We start from the raw sequence: 17,834 nt of genomic DNA, 5'->3' as shown, positions 1-17,834 counted from the left end.
GTTGAGCCGCTGCCTTCGGCTCAGGTCATGATCTCAGGGTCCTGGGATCGAGTCCCGCATCAGGCACTCTGCTCAGCGGGGAGCCTGCTTCCTCCTCTCTCTCTCTCTTTGCCTACTTGTGATCTCTCTCTGTCAAATAAATAAATAAAATCTTAGGAAAAAAAAAAGAAATGGACAGAAGACATGAGCAGACATTTCTGCGAAGAAGACATCCAGATGGCCAATAGACACATGACAAAATGCTCCACATCATTTGGCATCAGGGAAATACAAATCAAAACCACAATGAGATACCACCTCACACCACTCAGAATGGCTAAAATTAACAAGTCAGGAAATGACAGATGCTGGTGAGGATGCGAAGAAAGGGGAACCCTCCTATACTGTTGGTGGGATGCAAACTGGTGCAACCACTCTGGAAAACAGTATGGAGGTTCCTCAGAAAGTTGAAAAATAGAGCTGCCCTATGACCCAGCAATCACACTACTGGATACTTACCCCACAGATACAAATGCAGTGATCAGAAGGGGCACATGCACCCAAATGTTTATGTCAGCAATGTTCACAATAGCCAAACTATGGAAAGAGCCTAGATGTCCATCGACAGATGAATGGATAAAGAAGATGTGGTATATATACACAATGGACTACTATGCAGCCATTAAAAGAAATGAAATCTTGCCATTTGCAATGATGTGGATGGAACTAGAGGGTATTACGCTGAGCAAAATCAAAATCAGTCAGAGAAAGACAATTATCATATGATCTTTCTGATATGAGGAATTTGAGAGGCAGGATGCGAAGTCATGGAGGGTAAGGAGGGGAAAAAATGAAACAAGATGAAATCAGGAGGGAGACCAACCAAAAGAGACTCTTAATCTCAAGAAACAAACTGGAGGTTGCTGGGGGTCATGGTTAGGGAGAGGGTGGTTGGGTTATGGACACTGGGGAAGGTATGTGCTATGGTGAGTGCTGTGAAATGTGTAAACCTGGCGATTCACAGACCTGTACCCTGGGGCAAAAAATACATTATATGTTAATTAAAATAAAAAATAAAAAAATAACTAAAAACTATTCCCTAACCTAGGAAGGAAAATAGACATCCAAGTCCAAGAAGCACAGACAGTGCCAAACAGAATAAACACAAGGTGGTAAACCATGGCACATAAAAATATCAAAGATTAAGATAAAGAGAGATTCTTAAAAGCAGCAAAAGACAAAAGTTTTCTAGAAAGGAAAATCTGTAAGGCTATCAGCTGATTTTTCAACAGAAACTTTGTAAGCCAGAAAGAGTGGTATAATATAGTCGAAGTGCTGAAGGGGAAAACCTACAACCAAACATAAATGTTATCATTCAGATTTGAAGGAAAAAAAGAGCTTCCCAGATGAAACATGGATGGACCTAGAGGGTATAATTCTAAGTGACATAAATCAGATTGAGAAAGACAAATATCATATGATTCCTCTCATAACTGAAATCTTAAAAAAAAAATTAATAACCAAACAAAAATCAGAATCAGAACTATAAATACAGAGAAAAAAAAACGATGGTTTCCAGAGGGGAGGCAGGTAGAGGGTTGGGCAAAATAGGTGAAGGGGAGAAGAAGGTACAGGGCTCCAGTTTTGGAAGGAGTAAGTTCAGGGAATAAAAAGCAGAGCATAAGGAATACAGTCACTAACGTTATAGTAGCGATGCGATGGGGCAGATGGTAGCTCCCCTTGTGGTGAACGTAGCATAATGTATAAACATGTCAAATCACTAAGTTGTACACCTAAAAGTAATATAACATTGTGTGTTAACTATGCTCAAATTTAAAAAGATCACTTAAATGGACCAAACAAAACATAATGAGCTGTGAATACCCAATCTCTGCATAGAGAACTATCTTTGTTTTAAAAAAAAGAGGAAAAAGAGATACATCTTCATTTTTTCCTTCCAAAATTGTATCTAGAGCAATTCTGCACCATGGAAGATTTTAAATTTATACAAATCAAAATACCCTTTTTGTTTTAGTTAACCCAAAATAAAAGACCACTTAGAGAAAGCTGTGGATACAAAATCAAAATTTTTATTTCAGAACAGTCTGGACACAAGGGGATCCAGACCAACTCTGAGGGGAAGGGCCATGAATTTTTCAGAGTCAGATTCCCTTCAATTAAGAGAAGAAACTGTTGCATCTGCTTTGCTCTTTGTGACATTTCCCTGCGTGACCTCACCTAGTCACCTCCTGCTTCCAGGCTTAAACTCACTGGCATTCTCTTGCAGAGAGACTGTCATTCTGAAATGCTGGGTGAATTCAGGCTAGAAAAGCCAATTAGAGGACCAGCTTGAAGAGAGGTGCTGAGATTCAGAGAACCCCAGAAGAAATGGGCAGGGACCGTACTTAACATTTAACAAAGAGAGCTGTACTTGGAGCCATTACTATTTCTCATTTGCTCCAGAAATAAATGGCAGAAGCTCTGAGCCATCCAGTTCAGGCCTCATCTCCCACAGCATTTATACAAATACATTTGCTCTTGGATAAAATGAATGCAGACCCAAACCACCCCGGAAGCCAAGTCTTCTGAGTCAGAGATACTAGGCTGTAACTTCAGCAGGTCTGAGCGTGCCTTCTATCTGTGGCCTGTCTCTTCAGGGAGAGAAGACAGGAGTGAAGGAGACGGTGGCCGAGCCACAGGGACTGAGACGTGGAGGGCCTACAAACTCTGGTCAGACTTGGGCTGCTCTCCACCAAGGCAAGGCCGGAGAACAGGAATAGGATGAAAAGTGAAATAACTCCAAACCCATTTAATAAATGCCGTCACATTAAAATCCATGACACACTTTCAGAGCCTCAGCCTAAGGCTTCCATTTTCCAAATACTATTCAATCTAGCACAAGTTCAAGAGGGGAAAAGCACTGGAGAGACAGTTCCCTGAAGCTCGCGGCAACAGAATTCGGCCTACATTGCTGAAATGCCCAGTTTGCCCTTCGGGGTCTTTTAAGGATACAATTCAGAAATTAGATTACTGCAAAAGTTACTGTCAGTGGCTCTGACTCACAGCCATTGGTCCTTTGAACAATACTTGTCTGAAAACCTTCCCTCCTTCTAGAAAAGTAAAATAGCATTTTTAAAAACCAATGTCTTTTCTTTTTATTTTCATTTTTCTGGGAAAAAATAGTAGGCTCTCCTAGAATCCCTATTGTTAGACTCTGCAGAGATGATCTCCATCTCTTTCAAATTTATCTCACTGGTTTCATCATTTTTTATTTGGGCTGCATCTTCCAGAAAGCCACTGGACATCTTTCATAGGCCACGAAAAGATAATACAGATGAAGGTAATACGGACTCCACGTCCGGAGCCTGATTTCCTTTCCAACTCCTGCCAGGACCTTCAAGGGGAACTGCCACCACTAGAAAGCAGTGACTTTTAATTTCTGTTAAGCTGGATTCATTGTTCAGATCCTTACCGCTATGTAAAAGGCCCAAGTGACAGGTGGAAACACGTGAGCTGACAGAATTTAAACTCTCGGGTGCACATCTTCTAGTTTTCATGTCTTCACTCGCCCAAAGCTAGCTGCCCCATTAGAGACTCCCTTGTGCGATTGTTACACAGTGTGCCTCTTTCCTTACACTCTTCCGCGCGGGGCACAGGTCATTCCCGGGGACTGTGGAGGCTCCGTGCGGAAATCCAGAGCCCAGAACAGAAAGAGCACTTGAGAAAACACACAGATCGATGCAGGAACTTGAAGACAATCGAGCAAAGGCTATGAGTCATTTAGGGGAAGAAAAGAAAAAAGAAAAATTGATCCAGCGATCACACTCCATGGTATTTATCCAAACGAAGGGAAGACATCTGTTCACGCAAAATCCCGCCCGTGAACACTCGTGGCAGCTCTCTTTGTAACTGCCAAGCCTTGCAAGTGCCAAGGGTCCTGCAGCAGGTGAACAGATGAGCCAACAGCGGTACCTCCGGACAAGGACGGCTGCTGTTCGGCGCTAAAATCAAGTAAGCTATCAAGACACGAAAAGACATGGAAGCACATTAAATGCATATTATAAAGTGAAAGAGGTCAGTCGGAAAGGGCTACATATTGTCTGATGCCAACAACGGGCCATTCTGGACAGGGCAAACAGTGGAGACGTTTAGCTCAGTGGCTGCCAGAGGCTGGGGTGGAGACTAGAACAGGGATGCTCGCAGGACGTTTCGGACAGCGAAACTGTTGTGTATGATACTATAATGGCAGACACACGTCATACGCTGTGTGAAACCCACAAATGTACAACACCAAGAAGGAAGCCTAATGTACACTACGGACGTCGGGTGAGAACGAAGCATCAGACCGGGTTCGTCAGTGTGACAGGTACCGCTCTGTGCAGGGCGCTGAGAGCGGAAGAGGCTGTGCGTGCGGGTGAGCCTTGAGCGGGGGTGCAGACAGGCCAAAGGACTCGGCTGATGGAGACTAGAGACCGAGTCAGAAAACGAAAATACCACCACAGGACTTGTGCAAGAGCCTTCTTTCGTCTTCAGCAGGAAAAACTACAGGCTACTTCTCCGGGGACCTGGGACCTACACTGGGCTCCGTTATCGTCCATAACACAGTTAGGCGTATGGCTGTTTTTCCCATACACTCGTCGACGTTGCAGAAGCTCTCAGACACTCGGAGCCACAAAGAAGGGGGCAGAGAAAAGGGACAAATACTAACGAAACACCGTGTTTGTTTGCAGGAGGGATTTTGGTTGCATGGACAAGGGGTGCCAACTCGTGCTCCAAATTCGAGCCCTGACTCCCGCTAGATTCGTTCACGACCCTACATCCTCTAATCAGTTCATATTTCCTCCAGAATTGACCTTCCAGGTAAATAATGCCATCTTAGGAGCAAGGATAAGATCTCTGACCGACCCCAGTGTGCTCCCTGCCTGCTGGTGCCGAAACTCCGCCCCTCACTCCATTTCAGTAGCTCTGTCACCCAGTAAAATGCAAACACTCTCAGGAGAGATTGGACTTTAAGCCCTATAATCCACATGTAACTTACGGTGAATTTATTCATCAGATCTGAAAAGAAGGTTTTAATAGAAGAAAGGATATGCGTAGTTAGCGCGAGATCTCTGAACACCAGAGAAACGTTTGGGCAAGAGACGACTTAAAACTCCGCTCACGGTGGGCTTTAGCAGTTCAGTTTTCTTTCGGATTGAAATCAAATGAAAACAGTGTAACCGCTGAATCTTTGCAAAGCAACCAGAACACTGATTGCTTGCTATTTTTACTATTAATATTGTTATTCATCTTGAAAAGACACTTGTGGGAGGAGAAGGTAAGGCTAACGGAGAGGGGACAGAAGAGCCTTCTATGGACTTCAGCTCGCTCACTGGGTGCTACACCGGGCAACAGAATATTCACTGGCCAAGGAACGGCTACCGTGCGAGCCTCCAGGCCAGCTCCCCCTTAAAGTTCTGAGCAAAACTCCCACATAAAGCCCTTCCTTTAGTCTTTAGGAAGACCGCAATGCTTGGCACTTCTAAGCAAACAGAGTAAACACAGAGCGGAGATAAAGCATGAAAACGGTCTGCTCTATGGAGGAGTGGCTCCTGGTCCTATCTCAGCGACTTCTAGAGCTCCAAGGCCCCTCCTGCTCCGGGTCCTGTCCCCAGTCTACGGACCATGCGAGAGCGAAAGGCCCCAGAGAGCCTCGGAGCGCCCAGCCTGCAGCCCTGACCTCCCCCGTCCCCGCACACAGATCTCCTGGGACCTTCCGCCAGGCCCCGGGGGCTCTCCAGAGCTGCTGCTCCCAGCTTCTCTCGCCCAGCCCCTGGGCCCGGCCACTTACTCAAGACGTTAAGAGCATAAAGTCTGGAGCCAAGTGGGCTCTTTCTGACCCTGCCTCACCCTCGATGGGTGTCTTAGTACATCCAGGAGGTGTAACAAAACACCACACACCGCGTAGCTCATGGAAAACAGAATAGACTTCTCACGGTTCTAGACACTAGACGTTAGGGGGCCGACACGGCCGGGGGGGGGGGTTGCCACGTGTCACGGTCCTTCGTGGTGGAAGGACTAAGGAAGCTCTGCGGGGTCCCTTCTGCGAAAGTGTTAGTCCTGTCCATGACGGCAGAGCCCTCGGGACCCGGCACCTCCCCACGGCCCCGCCTCCCGGTACCATCACCGGGAAGGGTTAGGACTTGAATTTGAGGGGGACACAAATAGTCCGACCACCGCACTGGGCAAACAGAGCTGAACACGCCTGTGCCTCAGTTCCCTCTCTACAAAAGGGAGCTAAGCATGGTACCCATTGCTAGATTATTCTCTCTCCTCTCCCAGCCCATCTTTCTGTCCCTGCTCTGGGACACCGGCCGCACCTACAGAGCCGGCCGGCGCCCTGTCCTCAGAGGCCTGAATTTCAACGCCGTGGGGCCCTTCCCTGAAGGATCTAAGACGTTTTCATAATGCCATCTGTTTCCCCTGACGCCTCAGCCCTGGGGTGAGACCGGCTTCCCGGTGACTGGTGACTGCTCTGCCCGCCCGCACGGCTTCGGGCTCTCCATTACCCGGTTACCCGTGTGCTTCGGCCTCTCCATTACCTAGTTACCCTTACAACCAGTTAACAGTTCTTCATGTCAGATTGTGTCTGTGCGAGTTATTGGTGTAACTTCATTCTGCTGACTGACCCTGGGGCGCAAGCACACTTCGTCGGAGGGCCACGGGGAGAATTCAGGAGCGCTCGCGACTGTGCCCAGAGCGCAGTGTTGGCTCAGTGGGTGTTCGCGGTGATGAGCTGCTGAGTGTTAAGTCTGGGCTGGAAGCCGTTCTGCCCGTCCTCTTCCCGGAAAGCAGTGTTTCACCAGTAAATACGGCTCCCGCGCATTCAGGCACTGGGCTGAGAGTTTTCACAGATGTTACCTCTTTTAATCTCCATAAGCACCTCTAAGAAGCTTTGCATTCTTGAAGTGTTTTTTTCTCTAACAACTGACATCAAGAAAGGTATTCCGAGTTAATAAGTCCATTATCCTAAAAGGTTAGGAAAGTACTCCAACAGGTTCAAACATTGACATTAGAATAATAATTTTTTAACAGCGTCTCCAAATTCTAATAAATCTATGTGTATCATTGCCCTATATATCACCAGTAATTAACATAATTTAAATATATGTAAGAGTGTGTGTGTGTGTGTGTGTGTGTCTGTGTGTGTGTCTGGGGATTAAGATTTTGGCATTTCAAATTTTGCATTGTTTTGTGTACCTAAAGGACCAATGAAATAATATAGGATTTTAAAAATGAAGTGTCTTTTTTACATTAGGCATTAGGATATAAGTGTTGCCACAGATGTTATCTCATCCTGTTTTATCCTTAAAGTATACTACTCCAGGAGGTACAATCACCTTCTTGGTACAAACATGTCCAAGGTCACATCGCTAGTAAAGTAACCGAACCAGGAACTGAAACCAATTCTTTCTAACCCAGAGCCCCTGTTTTTAGCTGATTCACCATGGGTCACAGGTGAGGGTCGCTCTCTATCGCGGATCCCGGGAGACTAAAGTTTACTGAACACAGGAACTGAGATAGAAACAAATCCCTTCACCGTGAAGGGCTTAAAAAATGAGAGAACTGAATCTGGTACATTATCTTCTGACCTTGCTTTCAGAATTGCTCGTACGCCCTGGGAAATTCTCCGCTTCTGTCACTGGGTTTCTAGAATCTCTCCCGTTCCATTTCATTTCAAGGATTTCTTCTCCCCTTTCGGTTTTGCTATTGTAGAAGCAAAGTAAATGAAAATCTCAAGATACTTTGCTTCTGGGACTATCCTTACCTTCCCAAAACAAGTCGTTCTCTTTGGAAAAAAATAAGAGCATCCGGCAAAACCACGGCATTTTAAAGGAACATGCAGAAGGGAAGAAAACGTACCTTTTGCTTCGCGCTCAGCTCCAGGCCGGCTCGGGAGTGACTTCTGGACTAGAGGGAAAATAAAAAAGAAATCTATGAAGAACACGGTATAACCAGAGGACTTATTCTGAAGTCATTTCTTCTAGCAGCTGCAAGTTTTCCTTCACCACCTGCCCAGGATAGACCCCGGTGCTGAATTCTACGTGCGGAGCAGAAGTCTGCGGAAGTCCCGGCGCGGGGACTGTACAGACGCACCCACCCCTTGTCAGGGCCCTGCTCACACGTGCTGACTCAGCAGCTGTCTTAGAGGACACGGCAGAAATCACACTGCGGCGCAGGGGAAATGGCCTCCCGTGAGAATAAGACGGGGAAAACGGGGGGAAATGAATAAAAGAGAAGTCTGAAGGAAAGACGAGAAGGAGAAAGAAACAAACCCTCTGTGAAGTGGGAAAAGACGAAATAGAAGCAGAAGGAGGAAAAAGCGCATTTAGGGCAAGATTTCCCAGGGCATTACTACAGGATTTAGTCTCTGCTCTTTCAGTACATCATTATTAGACTAAAACAAAGCTCTCAAAAACAGTAGTTTTTATAAAAGGCTTTTTGTTTTGCAGTTTGTTCATGATTAGCTGACCTTACTTGGAATTAGGAGAGGTAGGACAGGCATTACTCTACGCATGAACATCGTTTGGTATAGAATACCAATCTGAGTGTGCTCCCAATGAGAAAAAAGCAAAAGTCAAACCATGTTTAGCATTCAGAAAGTGAATATATTTGGCTCCAAGTGTACCATGAATCAAAGTTTAACTCTAAACCAATTACCACAATGTAGTTAGAAAGACGTCGAATTCGGTCGTCCTCAAACTATTGGACCTCAGGACCCTTTACACTGTTAAAAATGACTGGGGCTTCCAAAGAGCCTTGTTCAGTGGCCTATGTGCGCGGGTATCACTGCATTAGAGATTGGAAGTGAGAAACTTTTTAAAATACGTATTTATCAATTCATTTTAAAATAGCAAGGAGAGGGGCATCTGGTTGGCTCTGTCGGCTAAGCGTCTGCTGTCGGCTCAGGTCATGACCCCGGGGTCTTGGGATGGAGCCCCACATCGGGCTCCCTGCTCAGCAAGGAGCCTGCTTCCCCCCTCTCTCTCTGCCTGCTGCTCCCCTGCCAATGCACTTACTCTCTCTCTCTCTCTGAACAATAAATAGAATCTTAAAATAAAATAGCAATGATAAACCCATTCCATGTTAATTAAAATATATTTGTGTATTTTATGTAAATTCCTGAACACAGAATCAGAAAACGGCATGTTTTTCTATTTTTTGCAATCTCTAATGTTTAGTTTAAGTAGAAGATCTTCCTGTTTGCTTCTGCATTTAATCTACTTCCACATATTTTCTGTTGAAGTAAATAAAGGAAAATCAACGTCACTCAGATGAGGCTTGGAAAAGGAAAGAGCATTTGTAATAATCCTTTCAGATAATTGTGAATGTTTTTCTCCAACAATATGGCAAAACTTGACAATTAGAGCTTCTTAAAGTTTGGCTGCATGGAGAATCTGAAATCTTCTAATAAACTGCTACATAAAAACGTGTTGGCTCGTCTCGCACTTTGAGGGGATCGTCCCCCACACCTGATTCTGCAGCATCGTGCATTGGTCATTTGGAAAACGGTGGCTCCATGAATCACACGGGTTTCCCAAATACTGACGCATTTCATTACAGCTACAAAAAAAAAAAATCACATCTGGTCATCACCAACCTCACTAGCAAAATCTTCAAATGCTAGTACGCTATCAAGCTCACAGTAAAAGATACAAGTTTTCCAAAATTCCAATTTTCACTTGAAAGCTTGAATTCTGTCATGGACAACAAACATTGTCAGTCGCTTTTCACGAAGTGACGGGCTCACTCCATTCCTCTTTGTGAACACGTCTGCCAGCTACGGGGTCTGAAGAAACGCAGTTCATGTATCACTGGTTCTTTGAAGTTAAAATGGTGTTTCATGGCGGGGGGGAGCGCTAGTTTGGCTCACAGTTCAATCCTATGAGTGCTTTTCTTCAAAACAGCCACCACCGAGTCCATGTGCACCAGAAGCACTTTTATGCATACGTTCCGTTTTGTCACCTATATTCCTAAAAAAAAGGGATGCTCAAAGGTTGAAATTGAGCAGGCCGAATCGTCTTTACCACGTCCGCAAGGGCATTTTTAAGTGGGACTGGCATTTTTTCTCCTTCCGTGCAAGTGCACAATAAGGAAATCACACAGTGACTACCAGTGCCGCTGCCTTACTTCGTGCTGAGGAGCCACTGGCCTCAGCCACCGCTGCTACTGCATGATCAGTGCAGGTGTCGTCCGGTTAAAAAAAAAAAATCACAAGAAAGGGCATCTCAGAATTACTTATGAAGAGACTTCTGGCTCCGTGTCTCTTTCAGAAACTACCATTCTTAGTCAGGAAAGCCGTTGACTCAGCAGTAGTTAGACTCTCCTGCAGTCGGAGAAATGGAGCGTCTGCGAACAGAGCCAAGGAAACGCAAGTGTCGCTGTTCTCACCTTCTCCTGCCGCCACAGAGGAGAGAGACACAGGGACCACCGCAGAGGGAACCGGGTCGTAAGTCTGCAGTGCTCGTGCTGCACTTGCTATGGAAGGTTCTGAGACCCATGTAGACTGATATGGGCTGAATTGCCTCCCCCAGACTCACATGTTGAAGTCCTAACTCTCAGTGTCTTGCAACGTGACTGTATCTGGAGACGCGCCTCTACAGTGGTACAGCGGATGAGCCCCGACCCTGTATGACTGAGGTACTTATAGGAAGGAGAGATTAAGACACAGACAACACTTATAAACGGAGCCAACCGTGTAAAGACAAGGAAGACCCCCACCTGTGGGCCGACGAGAGAGACCTCACCAGAAACCAGCCCTGCTAACAGCTTGCTCTTGAACTCGTAGCCTCCAGAACCGTGAGAAAATGCGTTCCTGTTCTTTAAGCCACCCCTTCCCCAGTGTGTTGGATGGCGTCCCGCACAAACTAACATTACAGTCGCTGACGAATCCACATCCAAGAACTCAAGAATCTAAAAAATGGAGGTCCAGCCAAACCAAATCCTGACTCAAAAGGGGACATTTACATCACATTCTTTGTCAACCACATACATCCTCAGGCAGAATGTCTGCATCGGTGGTTCTCAAATGCAGGGTTCATAAAGACCATTCTGGGGACCATTAACCATGCAATTTGCCAAACACCAAACTCCAGAAATTCCAACTCAGAAAGTCTGGGTGGCCCCCAGGACTGTGCCTGTCCCAGAAAGTTCAAATGGTTACCCGGTACGTGAACCACATTTGAGGACTACTCGCCTGCCAAGGACGGCAGTAACTTGGGATGAGAAGTAAGAAAATTCAAGAATTGGCATGAATTCTCTCTCAGGAATCTCTTTTTCCTTTCCCTTTTAAATGCCTGGTGTTAACATTCTTGATTTGACGGAACCCGTGGGTGGGCAAGCATAATGGAAACAGGCTGAATGTGGGTAAATCGCTCAAACAGTCCCAAAGTAAGTCTGCAACAGTTCTTCAACCTCTCCAATTTAAGAACATGACCAAACAAATTCTGTGTTTGTTTATATTTTTAGAAATTTAGAAACTGGCTTTCGATATCGTACTGAAGGCAATAAACATCCGTGATGACAGCCTTTGTACTCAACTCAGTCGTAAGCGTGAGCCTAAGCTAAAGGATGAGACTCCCACGTATAAAAGGGATTAAAAGTTGTGATGGTCAATCTCGTGTGTCAGTTTGACAGGCCTAGGAGATGCCCAGAGAGCTGGTAAAGTATTATTTCTGGGTGTATCTGTGTGGGTGTTTGTAGAAGAAATCAGCATTTCATTCAGTTGACTGAGAAGAGACCCACCCTCATCACTGGCGGGGCATCTTCCGATCCTCTGGGCGCCCAAATAAAACAAAAAAGAGAAGGAGGCATAAGTTCTCTCTCCTGTGAGTAGGGTATCCGTCTTCTCCTGTCCTCACAGACTGGAGCCAAGCTTCTCAGACCTTCCACCCATGGTCCCCTAGCTCTTGGGCCATCAGACTCGAAATGAACTTTATCACCAGATAGATATCCTGGTTCTCCTGCTTGCAGACAGCGGATCGTAGGAGGTTTTGGATTCCAAAACTGCACGAGCCAATTTCTTTACTCAATCAGTGTGTCTGTGTGTCTGTGTGTGTGTGTGTGTGTGTTTATATCCTATTGGTTCTGTTTCTCTGGAGAACCCTGACTAATACAAAAGCCAGTCCAATTCCAGAGAAATAGCACTTCCATTTGACATTAAATGAGTTCTTGCATCTCCCCTAGTAAACATCTTATCTAGACAGACGGTGGTTGGGCCCAGTAAAAGATCACCTCCATTACACATATTCTACTATACGTTTGGTCCTCCCTTTACAAACTTGTAACCTTCTAAAAGTCTCTTTCATTAGTTAGGTCTTAAGGACTTAGAACTTATTTTCCCCATAGAAATGATTTTATGGACTCCAACACAAAGGCCTATTTAATGTGGAATAAAACTAAGATGCTAGACAATTTCAACACAAAATAATAGATCATCACAATAGTAACAATTATACAAATAAGAAAAATAATAAAATCAATTAAGAAACCAATTTGCTTTTCCCACTAACAGTATCTTGAAAAATTTTAAGAATCCAAAAGCAGATTTAATTTGAAGAGGATGGGGACTAAGGTCGAAACCCTGGAATTCTGAAGAAGCCTTGTTAGAAACGTTCCGCTGCGGCATCACTGCTAGTACATCTGATGCTCTCATCCTCCCCACCCAAGCAGAGCTTTTCCCTTTTCTTGATTTAAGTGACTCTCCAGCATTCCTCTGACCTTCAGCAGCTACAAACAGGGCTCACTCAGGACTAGTAAGTGGTAAAGAGAAGTAGAAGAACAAAGCAGAGTTCGCCCAGGTCAGCCCTCGCTGGGGACACTGCTTGTTGTGGCCTGTGCCCCAGCTTGAAAAACACAGAAATGGGGGGAGATCATCCAAAAGGGGGAAAAATCTGTTTTTTTCAAATACCTGAGTAAAAATTAGAAAAGAGAGAACAGAGCAAGAAAGAAAAATAAAGAAGAAACTAAAACAAAAATAATAACACTCGCAGCAACAAATCACATTTTTAAGCACCTACCATATGTCCCCACCATACTGTCCAGCTTACGTTTTACAAGACACTCTTAACATGGCTAAGAAATAAGAATAATTACATTGTTCATCTCAATTTTATACATCAGAAGACTGAGGCATAGAAAGCAAAGTCGTGCTGCTGATAAGTGGTAGAATCGAGACCTGAACTTGTCTGATTCATGGTCTTAAACACGATCCCATTTATATGAGAAAATTGCCTGAGGAAGCATTAGCAGAGTTCAGAGCAATGTAGGAACTGTATTGCATGAGCCATTGCTTCAAGAGGAAGAAAGGATGCCATGGAAAAGGGGTGGTAGGTCAGAAATCTACCCAAGTCATACTTGAGCTGGCATTAGCGGCCAAGGACCCCAAGATCGTCCTTTGGAGCCAGCAGACGGCAAGAAGGGGCGAAGAGGCAAGGAGCTTGGTGTGAGGCAGGTTGGGGAACGGCTATTGCGCAATAGGCACTACGCCTGAGAAACACATTCACAAATTAGGCCGTGCCTAGCCTGGGGACCACCTGCACGGTATTTTATTATAAACTTTAACACATTTACATGAAAATAGTCTACCTGATAAGGCTAACCCTCCACCCCCGCAGACATCTCCACACTAAAAGGCGGCAAGAGCAGCAAAAAACTTCATAAAAGAAATCTAAGATCTCCTTCTACAATCAAATTATACCGGCCTACCTGGAATTTTGACCTTAACTCCTGTAAGTCAGTGTTAATTAAAACCGTGTGTTCTAGAAAGTTACTGCAAAGTCGAAAACAGCGAGGGGTGGATGTGACTCTTCATGGAAATGGTGCTCTGGCGTCTTAAGTTTGCAGCCATGACTGAGGACGTTGCGTGCAGGACTTCAGTGGAAACCCAAAGGGAATTTAAGTGACGCTTCCTAGTAAATAGGACCTATTTTCCCTGCCCACATTGGAAAGGGGGGCCCAGTATATGATTCCTCTGCTATTCCCAGCAGGATTAGGAAACGGTTCTGGGTGCTCTACCAACAGTAAGAATTCAGTTTAAAGGGAGCGCTCTTTTTTTTTTAATTTATTTATTTGACAGAGAGAGAGAGAGATCACAAGTAGGCAGAGAAGCAGGCAGAGAGAGAGGAAGAAGCAGGGTCCCCGCTGAGCAGAGAGCCCGATGCGGGACTCGATCCCAGGACCCTGAGATCATGACCTGAGCCCAAGGCAGAGGCTTTAACCCACTGAGCCACCCAGGTGCCCTAAAAGGAGCACTCTTAAATACCGACTCTGGTCTGAGCTCCCTTAGTCGGGGCTACAGGGTAACTTAACGGGGTCACTCTGTGCCAGGGGTGCTTAGCGGCCCGTACCTCACGGCAGCACCGCCCGCTCACAGCAGGCTGTACTCGGAAGTGTCACTCTGTCAGAGACTGCAACAAGGGACACCTCCAAGCTGACGGGACGTGAGGAGGGTCTACTTTACGTCCTTGTCTGAGGCTGATTTCCAGAACAACCCAAGAAGAAGCGGCTGAAACGGACAGGTCGCAGGGGTCAGAACGTCCCCGCTCACGATTTGCCCAGCGATACTGGTGTTGAGAGAAGATAATCCCCGGACAGGGCTGTTTGTACTCCATCGTCTTCGGAAGAAATCCCAGAGACCGTTTAATTCAAAAGGCCTGAAACATGCTGAACTGCGACTCCTTCCTAGCGTAGGGCCACCACCTCCTAGACTGAAGGTGAGGGCGAGTGTCTGACTCTCCAGCGTAAATTTAAGGAGTCCTTCCTTTTTAGAGGAGAATCTGCATAAAACACCGGGACAAAATGCCCCTCTAGTCACCAAGGTGACTTCCATCCCTTAGGTCACGGGATAGCGGTGGGCTCAGCGGCCCGTGGGGAGGTAACCGGAGGCTCCCACCGGGGACTGGCACCCGGTCAGCATCGGCTGCCGGGGACATCTGCCCGCTCTGTCTGTCCTTCTTTCTGCTCATACTGCCGTGCCCCCACGCCGTGCCCCCGCAGGCCCCCGTATCAGCCAGGCTCAGGGAGGAAACAGAGCTGCCTGAAGAGGGCGTAATGGAGGGGCGTACGGAGGTGTAGACAGAGTTGAGGGAAACCCGTAAGGGACGAGGACTCACTGCAGACGTGGGGAGCCACCCCAGGGCCCGGGGGAAGGTTCTGCACGACCCGTGGGGGCTGCAGACGTCAGAGACGGCCGCGCCGAAGCCAGCCCTGCCGGCCCGACTCACCCGGCCAGCAACGAGCCGCACGCCGCGGCCCTGCGCCCCTCACCTGCTGTCACCGATCACGGCAAACCCCAGCGGGAAGCAGGGCACAAGGGCGTGCGGGTCTGTCGGGATCCGCCTCCTGCAAGAGGTGGGAGCGGACGGGAGAAACCGGGGGGCCTCTTCACGGCCACCGGCTTTCAGTTTGTGTCCCTTGGAACTCACGGTCCCCTGATCTGACTCAGGAGGCATGACATGTCACTGTCATTGTTCATTGTCCCCCGTGTGGCCAGCCGGAGCCCTTTACACGGATCCTGAGTCCTTCTGACCTGTGCGACCTCCCCCTCCTCCCCGCTCCTCGCTCCGGGCTCCGCGTCCGGCCTCCCCAGCCCGCTGTCACCCACCGCCCTGGGGACCCGGCTCCCTCTCGGCCGGGCCGGCATCCGGAGCCCGGGCAGGCAGCGGTGCACACGTGCACACCCACCTCGGCCCGCGCTCACATTCACATCTGCGGCTCCGTCTGTCTGTCTGCGACCACTCACCGCCGACAAAGACAGACGATCCAGTCCCAGCCCGTCTCACAGGATCGCTTTGGCTTTTCTCCTTTCCTTTCCGTAGCACGGTTCCCTCGCGCCGCGAACACGGAAACCCTCGACACCACGCCTGCACTCGGACACCCTTCCCGAGCCCCGCGCCCCACCGGCGAGCCCCCCACCCTTCCCCGGCTGCGACGCCTCGTCCTGAGCGATCGTCCTTCGCGGCACCCTCCTCACCACGTGCAGCCATTCTCCCCACTCGCCTGGTCTCCAGCGACCTGTGCTGAATGAACGTGCCTCACGCCGGCTGTGCCACGAGACACCGGGCAGCCCTTTCCCTGGGCGCTCTGGTTGCCCTCCTGGGACCACCCTCCTGCTGGAATGCGCTCCTTGGCCCCCATGGGCTTCGTCACGTCCATGGGGACTCCCTTCTCAACCCCACGGGGCTGGACCATCTGCTCTGGGCCACCACAGCTTCCCACCTCAGCCCCCAGCAAAGACCCCTCGCTTGCACAGTTCCACGTACTGGCTTTTTGGATGAAGGGGTTCAGGAAGAGAGAGAGGAAAAGAAGGGGGGAGGGAAAGAAAGAGGAAGAAGGAGCGCTAAGTTGATAGACTAGAAACCAAGGGCCTTAGCGGCTGTATCACCAGCGTCATGAAGAATTGTCTAAGGGTGACATCAATACAGTGGAAAGCAGAGCTGGGTTGCCAAGAAACTGACTTCCAACATCATTGGAACATCTGGGGCCAACCGTGCCTGAAGTGAGGTGTGCGACTAGCTTTTCCTTTGCAAAGTGTTCAGGCTTACGTTCAAGTGAGGCTGAGTTGGAATTTCTGTCTCTGGCAATCGGGAAAGTTTCGTCCATAGAGTTACTCTAGTTGTTAATCTAGTTCTTACCTTGTGGCACCATAATTCTAACAAATGACTGCGCAACTGCAATACGCCTCCGACCAAGTACCTCTCCTGTATCCCAACTCAAGTAACTGGATTTTCACCTTAAACTTAACAGCACATGCCCCACACTGCAAGCAGGACCACGTTACTGCCCCTGGCTGCTTGCGTGTACTCCAGAAATACTTGCTGACGCTGGCCGGAGCTCGACCTTGTTCTTGACAGCCCCAGTACACACGGCACAGACACCACAAAGCAAGCCACCCGCTGCACACCCGAAGGGTTACATATTCTCCCAATAATCGTGGTGAAAACTTACACCGTGGTGTCTTCTGAGTGTTGTGGGCTCTGCTTATAGTATCTCATTTAATCCTCACAAGAAGCCAACAGTATAGGTACTAGAGCCATAACCTCCATATTAGAAAGAAGACCAAACCCCAAAGAGGTCACCTGATTTGCCAAAGACACCCATTGGTCAGTGTCTTGGCCAGGATTTGAACTCAGGCAACCTGTCTTCAAAAATGCCTTTCTTTTTTCTTTCAGATCATCTCTGATTTTTTTAAAAATTTTCAACTGCGGGAAAATACATGAAACATAAAATTGACCATATCACCCATTTTTAAGTGCACAGTTCAGTCATGTTAACTGTGGTCACGTTGTTACTCAACCAAATCTCCGGAACTCTTCATCTGGCAAATCTGAAACTCTGTATCCATTAAACAATCCCCCATTCCCCATTCCCCCAGCGCCCGGCAACTATCACTCTATTCTGTCTCTGAATTCGACTGATCTAGGAACCTCATGGAAGTGGAGTCATGCAGTATTTGTCCTTCTGTGACTGCCTCATTTCCATTACGATAATCTCCTCAGGGTTCATCTACGCTGAGGCACATCCCTTCCTTTTTAAGGCTGAGCAATATTTGGGTGCCTGGGTGGCTCAGTCTTTAAGCATCTGCCTTCTGCTCAGGTCATGATCCCAGGTCCCTGGGATCAAGCCCCGAGTGGGGCTCCCTGCTCCGCGGGAAGCCTGCTTCTCCCTTTCCCACTCCCCCTGCTTGTGTTCCCTCTCTCGCTGTCTCTTTCTCTCTCTTCCATATAAATAAATAAATAATCTTTTAAAAAAAAAAAAGGCTGAGTAATATTCTGCTGTGTGTATACACTACGTTTTGCTTATCCATTCATCCATTG

General features: G+C 47.4%; 1 long non-coding RNA gene across 1 annotated transcript in view; it reads right to left on the bottom strand.

The window, feature by feature from the left end:
- Positions 1-17,834, bottom strand: part of LOC309862550 — a 133,385-nt gene that overhangs the window by 73,171 nt on the left and 42,380 nt on the right. The window contains exon 2 of the long non-coding RNA XR_014310576.1: positions 7,882-7,929. This is a non-coding gene — a long non-coding RNA (uncharacterized lncRNA). The remainder of the gene's footprint in view (positions 1-7,881; positions 7,930-17,834) is intronic.

Source organism: Mustela nivalis (genome assembly GCF_964662115.1).
Source record: "Mustela nivalis genome assembly, chromosome: 4".
NCBI classification, from domain to species: domain Eukaryota; kingdom Metazoa; phylum Chordata; class Mammalia; order Carnivora; family Mustelidae; genus Mustela; species Mustela nivalis.
The sequence above is the reverse complement of the archived record's forward strand: the minus strand, read 5'-3'. Positions and strand labels throughout refer to the sequence as shown.